The 11,347-nt window shown below is 37.3% G+C and overlaps 1 pseudogene; it reads right to left on the reverse strand.

Annotated features, from left to right (window-relative positions):
• Positions 1 to 2,558: 2,558 nt before the first annotated feature.
• LOC101322075 (ferritin light chain pseudogene) lies at positions 2,559 to 3,425 on the reverse strand (annotated as a pseudogene).
• Between the last annotated feature and the right edge of the window lie 7,922 nt (positions 3,426 to 11,347).

An 11,347-nucleotide genomic window follows, 5' to 3' on the forward strand; every position in this document is an offset into this window, starting at 1 on the left:
TTGTATAACAAGCAATTAAGAATAAACATTACTTAGAATTCCACAATACCCTTTCTTAATTTTCTTTTGTCCAGAGCATAAATTTATAAAGCTTTCAACACCAAACCTTAAAGGTTTTAGTGAGGGAGCAAAGAAACAATTTATTTCTATTTTGCACTTTATTAATTCTTAGTTTTTTGTAGTGCCATTGAAGCAATTTAAGTTCATCTGTGGAAATTTAAGTTTTTCACACTGGAACTATGACAAACAGATGTAATTTTAAAATATTTTGTAGCAGTAGAGATAAAGAAAACAGGACAGATGTCTATATAATCTTTTCATGCTCTGAGTTGAAGGTGAAGATTAATTATAAGGATAAGATGTTAGACCACAGGGAATGTGACTTTTATTAGGGGAATTTCATGAAGCTCTAAACCAGCACTTCTGAAGTGTTACTATCTACTGATTTTTCTAACTGGACTGGATATACAAATAACTACTTTTAGGATTCAGGGAAAGGAATTAATATATTTTTTCTACACATTTTGGACTCCCTTCCCCCAAACAAAAAATGATTGAAGTATTTTGATTAATTATAAATATAGAAATTTGGGAAAAAAAAGTCCCTTTGAAATTAGCATGCAATAATTTTAAACACTTCCTTAAGGAGTCAGACTTCGCATTTCAAAAGTATAGTATGTAATTTGTATTTCCTATTCTTGGTTGTGTAAGGTAGCACAATAATATCTTAAAACAAAATAAGCTTAATAGATTTTATTTGTTGATTTAGTTTGGATAAACATTTCCAATTTTCTCTAGAAAGACAATATGAGCTTTTTTATTGAAAGGTTTATAAGAAATAATATGCAGAATATTACTTGATATATAAATACGCTAGATGTGTTTAGTTTCATTCCCACAATATTGTGGCAAAATGAATACTACTGTCCCCCTGATAGCATTGATTTCAATTGTGTTATTAAGAAATATAACCTTTTCAGTAAATTAAGCATATTACAGTTTCCGTCAAAATCAAACCAGTTTTTTTTTTAAAAAAAATTGAAAGGTAACTTCAGTAAAGATGTAGAATTCAGTTAAATAAACAGTGACAGTGATTTCATTTAGATATAATCTCACTAAGGAGCGCTAGAAAATTCTACATTTGTTTAGGGTTTGGATATCCTAATCTGTGGAGCATGAAGGTAACATACACCTTTCCTGTGCATGTGTGCTTTATAACCATTTTGGAAGCAAGGAGCTTAAAAGACTGTTTTTGGTCGGTAAACCTGCATGCTTCTAAACCTTATTCATATTTTGAATTTTAGTTGTTCCCAATATGCTGGCATGGTGGTTTTATTTTAGCTATTGATCTTAAAGACAACAGAGGAGAAATTTAATGCACTTTATGGAAACATAGATATCATTTTAAAATTATTAAAGTTCAGAATCATTATGCCCATTCCCCTAAATAAACTGCATGCATCTTGTTCGTCTGCTTCTCTTTAAGCTTGGTTACATCTCTGCTCAATTACAGAAATGAGCTTTTAATTGGACTTCCTTAATTGGAAGCTTGGTGGTTGCAGAGCACAACTGCTCACTTATTCCTTAAGAATCAGTTAGGTCTGATCTATGTGAATGCAATATGAAAGAATGACGAATATTGGTGAGGTCTCCATTAGTATAATGTGATTCCTAATGCAGGCTTCTAAATTACAAACGATACACTATGATTCGCCATATCCAACCCTGTCATTTTATTTGTGTCTCCTTGGTGTCTGGTAGTCCTTACAAGACATCTGTAAATGTAAATGTTTTAAAGTATCTTTAATAAAAAATAATGACAGTATGGTTTATTAAAAATGGAAACATGTTCATTTATAAAAATTCAAAGACTCAAAAATTCTACTCATTTTACAAAAATAGAATCATACTCTATGTGCTCTTTTTAAATTAGAAAGTAATTTACTTTTGTGAAAACAAACTGAAGGGAAACGTGGAATAGCAGCACTTCACATAAATGTTTATTTGAAAAATCTAAGTGATATGACTAAATGTAAAAATAGACTTTGAAAAACAAAGAATTTGGAGCCATTTTGGTGTCAATACATGTTTACGTTTCAAATCTACGTGATACATTTTGACACCTTTCTGGGAAATTTGAGAAAATTGGCACTCAGCCACTTATTCCAACTTTACCTTCTCCATCCTCAGCTTTTATTCACTTATAATAATTTTACTGTTGTCAAGTTTTATCACATTTATGTACTGTTTTCAAACTCTAAACTTACAATAGAATCAATTCAGTAAATTTAAATTGATTCATTGCTTATCATCGTTTACGTCATTCCTAATTTCTTTATTTTAAATCACACAACTAATTAGTTGTATTTCATGATCAGATAGTATTTGTGAGTTTAATCTATAAGAGGGAAGCTGTATTATCTGGGCATTATATGCCTTAGAGTACTTTCTTTTCTTTCTTTTATTGCTGCAAAAAGTTTTATTGTTTCCATTTGGTCCAAGCCTTGGGAGAGAGCTCCAGGGTGGTTAAAAGCTGCTTAGTGGCTGCAGAGCGGGGTTTAGGCAGAAGCCCTGACACCAGAGGGGCTCCTCAAAGGCCGCTGGGCTCCGGACGCTCCTACTCGTGCTGGAGGGCGAGCCTTTCTGAGCCTTTCCACGAGGGACTCGCCCAGCCCCCCCTGGGGACCAGCCGGCCTGCGGAGGTTGGTCAGGTGGTCGCGCATTGTCTGGATGAGTTTCACCTGCTCATCTAGGAGGCGGCTCTCTGGGAAGTCACAGAAGGGGGTGGGTCTGCACGGGCAGAGCCCAGGGCGTGCAGGTCCACAAGGGTCTGGTTCAGGTTCTCCTCCACGAGCACGACGGCTTCCACAGCGTCCTGGGTTTCACCCCACTCATCCTGAGACGCTTCTGCACGTCCTGGAAGAGGGCGCGGCTGCCGCGCTGTTTTTGCATATTCAAGAGGTGCTGGGCGCCCTCGTGCTTCCCTCAGGCACTTCGCGGAAAAAGTGGCCCAGGCCCTCCAGAGCCGCGTCGTGGCGGTGGAAATAGGAGCGCAGAGAGAGGTAGGTGCGGGAGGCCGGCAGATGCATGTCGACCAGGCGGTTGACAGCGGCCTCCACCTCGGCGGAATCATTCTGACGAATCTGGGAGCTCGTGGTGGATCGGTCATACGGAGTTAAGCTCAAAATATGGTGTTGGTGGTCCCGGTGGCCGAGGACAGCTGAGCGGCTAGTTCTGAAGGTTGCGAGTGGAACACAGGTTGGAGGTGGTCGGAGGTGGTAGCGAGGGGCGCCCCTGGGTCTGTTCTGTCCAAACACTGTTGTAGCAGGAGACGGAGCCGCGGGACTGCCCAGCGCACTGCTTGCCTTTTCTGTTGTCTTTTCACTTGAAGAAAAACTTAGCTGGGTATAAAATTCTTGAAACATGGTTTCTCCCTCACGATGGCATAACGTTGCTGCATAATCTTCAGTTGAATGTTGATTGGTAGAAGGCTGAAGTCAATGTACAGTTGACCCTTGAACAACATGAGTTTGAACTGCACGGGACCACTTACATGAAGATGGTTTTCAAGAAATACGGTAATACCCCATCTGCAGTTGGTTGAACCCAAGGATGCAGAACCAGTATATGGAAGGCTGATCATAAAGTTATAGGTGGATTTTTGACTGGGGAGGTGGGGTGGTCAACGATGGGAGGTTGCCCCTAACCCGCCCCCATTTTTCAAGAGTCAACTGTACTTTCCATCACCTTCTACACGACTTGCTCTGCCTCTGCCAATGTCCATTTATATAGTTTTAATACATTTAATGTTCAGTGGTTTACCACAATATGCCTTGGCATTAAGGATTTCATTTCAGTTTGTCTAGAGACAATGTGCCCTTTTGGTGTACGTATTAAAATCTTTATATCATTGAAAACTTCTGTTTTACATTTAAATACTTTTTAAGTTTAATTTTTATTCCATATTTATCATTTTGATAATCCTTTATTATTCTTCAGGTCTGATCTTTTCAGTTTTGTTTTGGTAATAATCTCATGCCTGCTAGCCACGTTATTCATTAGGTTTTCATTCAAGTGCCTCTTCCATTTGTGTTGATTCTAATTTGTCTTTAATCTCTAAATTGTTTTTTATTCTTCCTTGGCTTCCTGGAGCCCATGGTCTCACCGGTGAAGGGGCTTCCTAGTGTGTGGAAACCTTTCCTCCTTCACAGCTCCCTCCCACTGGTGCAGGTCCCATCCCTCTTCTTTTGTTTCTGTGTTTTCTTTCTTCTTTTGCTTTACCCACGTACGTGGGGAGTTTCTTGCCTTTTGGGAGGTCTGAGGTCTTCTGCCAGTGTTCCATAGGTGTTCTGTAGGAGTTGTTCCACTTGTAGGAGTATTTCTGATGTATTTGTGGGGAGGAAGGTGATCTCCATGTCTTCCTCCTCCACCATCTTGTAGGTCCCTACCACTTATTTCTTTAAGATGATGAAAATACTTTTTAGAATGCTTTTTTTCATGGTGTAGTTTTCCTTTGTTTTGAGTGTGTGTTATTTGTACAACTGATGCTGGTTTCATCATCATTATTTCAAATTTGAATATGAATGGCTACTAACTAGTAATTCTGTGTGTACATTGTTCTGGAAGTGATCATTTCTTATAGAGTTTGGCCTTTAGAGAATATTATGGGCCTTACATAGTGTTGCAGGGAATGTTGCTAACAGAAGGTCATTTGTGTATGGAGAGGAATATTTACCACTATTTTCTGATACTCAATAAAGTTATATTTCCATGAATTGATTAAAAATATTTAAATATTCTGGCACAAATAATATTAAAATAAATACACTAAGTATTGCTACACATTTAAATGTTGATTACAGACTTAGTTACATACTCTTAAATGTATCTATACAGTAAGTCCAGTATGTCAAAGATTCTCAATTTTCTAATACATTCATCATATATAAGTTTCTACTATGATAATAAAACTTATTACTATTTATACACTGAAACCAATATTAAAATATCAACATTGAAGACTTGTCCTATTTCTTTATTAATTCTATACATGTGTAATTCTATTTGAGATTACAGAAATACTAGTAGATCCCCAAGAGAAACAGTGCAATGTCAGATCAACCACAGTTGCTAATTCTGGCCAAGACATGGACTATAATTTTATCTTTGAAAGGGATTCACACCTAAGCCAAAATTTACTGGCTGGGTCCCTTGTAGAGTTAATATTCATTGCTAATTCAATTGGAATTTCCCAATCCACACCTGATCTCAGATTGTGTGTCTCCCTCTACTTACATGCCCAACAAGTTTTGATCTGAGAGTATTCTTCCTCAGTTTAGAAGTTACTTCATAATACCTTACAGGAATTTATTATTAGATATTAGTTTATCTAAATGTATCTGCTCCAAGAAAAGCACACACTGTGTCTATGTGATCAGTTCCTGTCTCTGGATTTTCAGCTAACTTATCATCTTGGAACTCATCGCTGTACCCTCATTTGACAGGTCGTTGTGTCAGAACACCAGTGCTGCTTATTTGTCCTGATTTTAATACAGTGCCTAACTTCAGAGAATTATGTATCTTTCCTACAGTTCCTAACAGCCAGTTTTCCTTACTTAATGGAGATACAATCTATGTAGCAAGCCATAACTAAAATGAAAAGAAAATTTTAAAACTAAGAAATTCTGAATAGGTTACCATTGTATTTAAGCATATTCTTCTGTTAGTCATCTTCTTTTATATTTATAATTAACTTGTGTACATTTTTTTTTTTCTTTTTTGCGGTACGCGGGCCTCTTACTGTTGTGGCCTCTCCTGTTGCGGAGCACAGGCTCCGGACGCACAGGCTCAGCAGCCATGGCTCACGGGCCCAGCCGCTCCGCGGCATGTGGGATCTTCCTGGACCGGGGCACGAACCCATGTCCCCTGCATCGGCAGGCGGACTCTTAACCACTGTGCCACCAGGGAAGCCCTTGTGTACATTTTAAATTAACTTTTCCATTGGCAAGTATCATTATGGACCCAAGGCTTTTCAGAGATGAAACAAGTTCCAAATAATTGTAATTATTACTCTCTTTTTGATTTTTCAGTGTTTCACAACTTGGCCAGTGGGAGCTTTTATAGGGCACAGCTTTGATCTTTTAGCCCTACTGTAGATCTGCTTTAAAGGCATCTTTCTTTTCTGGCAACAAAGTCTTCCAGTTCATTATTTAGTTTTTCCTGCCTCAAGATATTAAATCAGTTACTCCAATGCACAATAATTTTGAATTAAGAAAGACTTTTAGAACTGTAGCAATTGGAACTATATTCAGGTGCTGGTAACAAGGTCCAGAAATGACATTTATTTAAACAAGTTAGGGGTTTATTTTTCTTACTCTCAGGAAGAGTTTCAGAAGTCAGCAGTCCAATATTAATTTTAATATTAAATGGTTTTGCCTTCTTGTCACCCTCAGGTCTCTGCTTTGACATATGTGTTGGAAAGAATCCCTGAGCAACAATATGCCTAGAAAAGTACATTTTAAAATACATAGAATAATTATAGCAACAATCATTCAATATTTTTCTAAGTCCATATTTCTTCTCATTCTAAAATATTGCTTAACAATGTCAATGAATGTATCCTAGTAGAGTAGCTTTTTACCCCCACCATTTTTGAGATATAATTGAAATATAATATTATGTAAGTTTAAGGTGTACAACATGATGATTTGATACACATATATTGTGAAATGATTGCCACAATAAGGTTAGTCAACACATTCATCACCTCACAGAATTACAATTTTTTTCTGTATGATGAGAACATATAAGATCTACTCTCTTAGCAGCTTTCAAGTAGATAATACACTATAGTCACCATGCTGTACAGTTAATCCTCAGAACTTATTTATCTTATAACTGGAAGTTTGTACACTTTGACCAACATCTTTCAATTTCCTCCACCCCCCAGCACCTGGCAACCACCATTCTACTTTCTGTTTCTATGCGTTTGACAGTTTTTTTTTAGATTTCACATTTGAGTGTTGGTCTTTCTCCGTCTGCCTTATTTCACTTAGCATAACACTGTTCAGGTCCATCCATGTTATCACCAATGGCAAGAGTTCATTCTTTTTTAAGCTGAATAATACTCCATTGTGTGTGTGTGTGTGTGTGTGTGTGTGTGTACAACCATTCTTCCATCCATGATAACTTAGGTTGTTTCAATGTCTTGGAATAGTGCTTTACTGAACATGGAGGTGCAGATATCTTTGAGATACTGATTTTATTTCCTTCACATATATACCCAGAGGTAGGATTGCTAGATGGTATGGTAGTTCTATTTTTAATTTTTTGAGGAACCTCCGTACTGTTTTCCATAGTGGCTGCACCAATTTGCATCCCCACCAACAGTGCAGGAAGGTTCCTTTTTCTCCACATTCTTGCCAATACTTGTTTCTTGTCTTTTTGAGAATAGCCATTCTAACAGGTGTGGGTGATATCTTGTAGTTTTGATTTGCATTTCCCTGATTAGTAATATTGAGAATCTTTTCATGTGCCTGTTGGGCATCTGTATGTCTTCTTTGGAAAAATGTCTATTCAGGTCCTCTGCCCATTTTTTAATTGGATTGTTTGTTTTCCTGCTAACGAGTTGTATATTTGGATATTAACTCTTAATCAGTTATATGATTTGCAAATATTTTCTCCCGTTCAGTAGGTTGCCTTTCATTTTGTTGATGATTTCCTTTGCTGTGCAGAAGCTTTTTGGTTTGATGTAGTCCCACTTGTTTACTTTTGCTTTTGTTGCCTGTGCTTTGGGTGTCCTATCCAAAAACAATCATTGCCAAGACCCATGTCAAGGAAATTTTCCCCCAGCTTTTCAAACTCCTTGGTTATTATTGCTCTGTTAAGATTTTTTAAGATCTTGCTAGGTTTTATGTTTCTGTGAACTTTTCCATTTCTTCTAGTTTATCCAGTTTATTGGCATATAATTGTTCACAGTAGCCTCTTACAATCCTTTGTAATCTTTTGGTGTCAGTTGGATAAATGTCTCCTCTTCATTTAGAATTTGGGGGGTTTTTGCTTTTTTTTTTTTGAGTCCTCTCTTTTTTTCTTGGTTAGCCTAGCTAAAGTTCAATCAGTTTTGTTTATCTTAAAAACAAACAAACAAACAAAACCCAAACTCTTAGTTTCTTTGATTGTTTTTTCTGTTTTCTTTCTAGTCTCTATTTCATTTATTTCTGCTCTCATATTTATTATTTTCTTCCTTCTACTAACTTTGGGCTTAGTTTTCCTTTTTCGAATTCCTTGAGGGGTAGACTTGGGTTGTTTGAGATTTTCTTTTTATTACTGTAGGAATTTAATGCTGTAGACCTCCCTCTTGGAACTGCTTTTGCTGTATCCCGTAAGTTTTGGTATGTTGTATTTTAATTTTTGTTTATCCCAAGATACTCTCTGATTTCCTTTTTGATTTCTTCCTTGACCCATTGGTTATTTAGGAGTGTGTCATTTAATTTTCACATATTTGTGAATTTTTCAGTTTCCCTCCTGTTATTGAGGGTTTTCTTTCCAGTATCTAAAATGTTTGATAAAGCACATGAAAATATATAATAATAATAGGCTTCTAAACACTGATTCAAAAATTTGCTGATTTAAAAAAATTTTTATAATCTCTGATCTTACTGGTCTTGACTAAAGATGAGAAACTTCACCATGTGAGATATATAAATAATTTGTTTTTTTAATTTATTTTTATAAATTTATTTTATTTTTTGACTGCATTGTGTCTTCGTTGCTGCGTGCGGGCTTTCTCTAGTTGCGGCGAGCAGGGACTACTCTTCATTGCGGTGTGCGGGCTTCTCATTGCAGTGGCTTCTCTTGTTGTGGAGCACAGGCTCTAGGCACATGGGTTTCAGTAGCTGTGGCACTTGGGCTCAGTAGTTGTGGCTCGCGGGCTCTAGAACGCAGGTTCAGTAGTTGTGGCACATGGGCTTATTTGCTCTGCGGAATTTGGGATCTTCCCAGGCCAGGGCTTGAACCTGCATCCCCTACATTGGCAGGTGGATTCTTAACCACTGTGCCACTAGGGAAGCCCCTAATTTATTTTCAAATTGTTTAGTACCTCCAAGTTATATGCAGGTAATTTAATTTTAGAAGGAAAAAAAAAGCTTGTCAGGTAGATTTACTTTTGGACCTGCTTTAAGCAAAAGTTAGAATATGTTAATCATTTTAATTAGTTGGTATGTGTTAGGCAGAATAATGTTCCCCAAAGATAAAGAAATCCTAATCCCTGGAACCTATGAATATGTGACCATAAATGGCAAAAGGGATTTTGCAGATGTAATTTAGTTAAAGATCTTGAGATGAGGAGGTTATAACCATATTGTCTGGATGGGCCAATATAATCACAAGACTCCTAAATGTAAAATGAAAGCAGGAGAGTCACTGTCAGAGAGAGATTTGAATATGTTAAGTTGCTAGATTTGAGGATGGAGGAAGGGACCATGAGCCAAGGAATTCAGGTAACCTGTAGTAGCTGGAAAAGCAAGGGAATGATTCTCCCCTAGAGTTCCCAGAAGGAAAGCAGCCTGGTTGATACCCAGATATAAGACCCATTTTAGGCTTCTGACCTCCAGAACTGTAAGATAATACATTTGTGTTGGTTTTTCTTTTTAACATTTTTATTGGAGTATAATTGCTTTACAGTGGTGTGTTAGTTTCTGCTTTATAACAAAGTGAATAAGTTATACGTATGTCCCCATATCTCTTCCCTCTTTTTTTTTTCTTTTTCTTTTTTTTTTTTGTGGTACGCGGGCCTCTCACTGTTGTGGCCTCTCCCGTTGCGGAGCACAGGCTCAGCGGCCATGGCTCACGGGCCCAGCCGCTCCGCGGCATGTGGGATCTTCCCGGACCGGGGCACGAACCCATGTCCCCTGCATCGTCAGGCGGACTCCCAACCACTGCGCCACCAGAGAAGCCCCTCTCTTCCCTCTTGCGTCTCCCTCCCTCCCACCCTCCCTATCCCACCCCTCTAGGTAGTCACAAACCACCGAGCTGATCTCCTTGTGCTATGCGGCTGCTTCCCACTAGCTATCTATTTTACATTTGGTAGTGTATATATGTCCATGCCACTCTCTCACTTTGTCCCAGCTTACCTTTCCCCCTCCCCATATCCTCAAGTCCGTGCTCTAGTAGGTCTGTATCTTTATTCCCGTCTTACCCCTAGGTACTTCATGACCTTTTTTTTTTTTCCTTAGATTCCATATATATGTGTTACGTTTGTGTTGTTTTAAGCTCCTAACTTTGTGGTACTTTATTACAGCAGCAGTAGGAAGCTAATATAGTATATAAACAGAAATCCTGATTAAGTTCACTGTATATTTTTAGTGGATTTAGAGGACTCAACAATCTTTTACACTATTTATTTTTTAAATAAAGCCTTAACTTTATCTAACTTGGTTTTACATAATACTAATACAGATAAGATTATATATGACATACAACAGATCAATCACGTCACCTGTTTTACTGCACTAAGGTAAACTGTCCCAAAACAACTATACTAGGGGAAAAAAATACCTTTACCAGTTTTCTAATCAAGTAACTTAATCAGCCAAACATTTGTAATCAATTAATAATAATAGCACAACTACCTTAATGAAAGTAAATTGCTGTGTATTAACTAGTGCTATATTTTTTTCACATTTTCCAACTAAGACACCTTAAAATATTTTTAGTTTAAAGTAAACATAGTGTATTATTAATTTTAAGTGAATATATAACATTCCCAAGTAATTTATTAAAACAGTGTATCAACATTCTAAGTCACTACCACCCTATACTAGGTTACATATAAAAGAAAATCAGAGTTGTGTAACAGAGAAGAAAGTAGCTGTGCTGCATATTTTGAATTTGCTAAAATTCTAGTTTTCAAACATTTTTGAGACTGCTTTTGTCTCCCGTATCTATGTCCAAAAAGCCACATTATGTGTTTCTCCTCTCCTTCGCATTTTCTCTGCAGTTGCCTCCGGTAATTTAGATTTATGCTTAGAACCGGTATTCAGCTAGTATTCACCTATACAACCACACAGGTATCCATAATGACTGGTTGTTGCCTGTGCCACACTGGCTGTTAAATATTTTGTATATCACCATTCTTAAACTTGTATATATAAACCCACAAAAAACTGATTATCTATCCTTGGTGTATTCAATCTTGTGGAAATAATGAGAGTCCAAAATTTTGGAATTAATACTATATTGATCAAGGTAAAATACTGTGAATTATTATAATATTTGGGTAGTACCTAGACCCAGGCCAAGGCAAAGTACGTCCCAGTTTGCTTCTCAAATCCAGGGTATGGGAGTCATA

Source organism: Tursiops truncatus, chromosome X (assembly GCF_011762595.2).
Source record: "Tursiops truncatus isolate mTurTru1 chromosome X, mTurTru1.mat.Y, whole genome shotgun sequence".
NCBI classification, from domain to species: Eukaryota; Metazoa; Chordata; class Mammalia; order Artiodactyla; family Delphinidae; genus Tursiops; species Tursiops truncatus.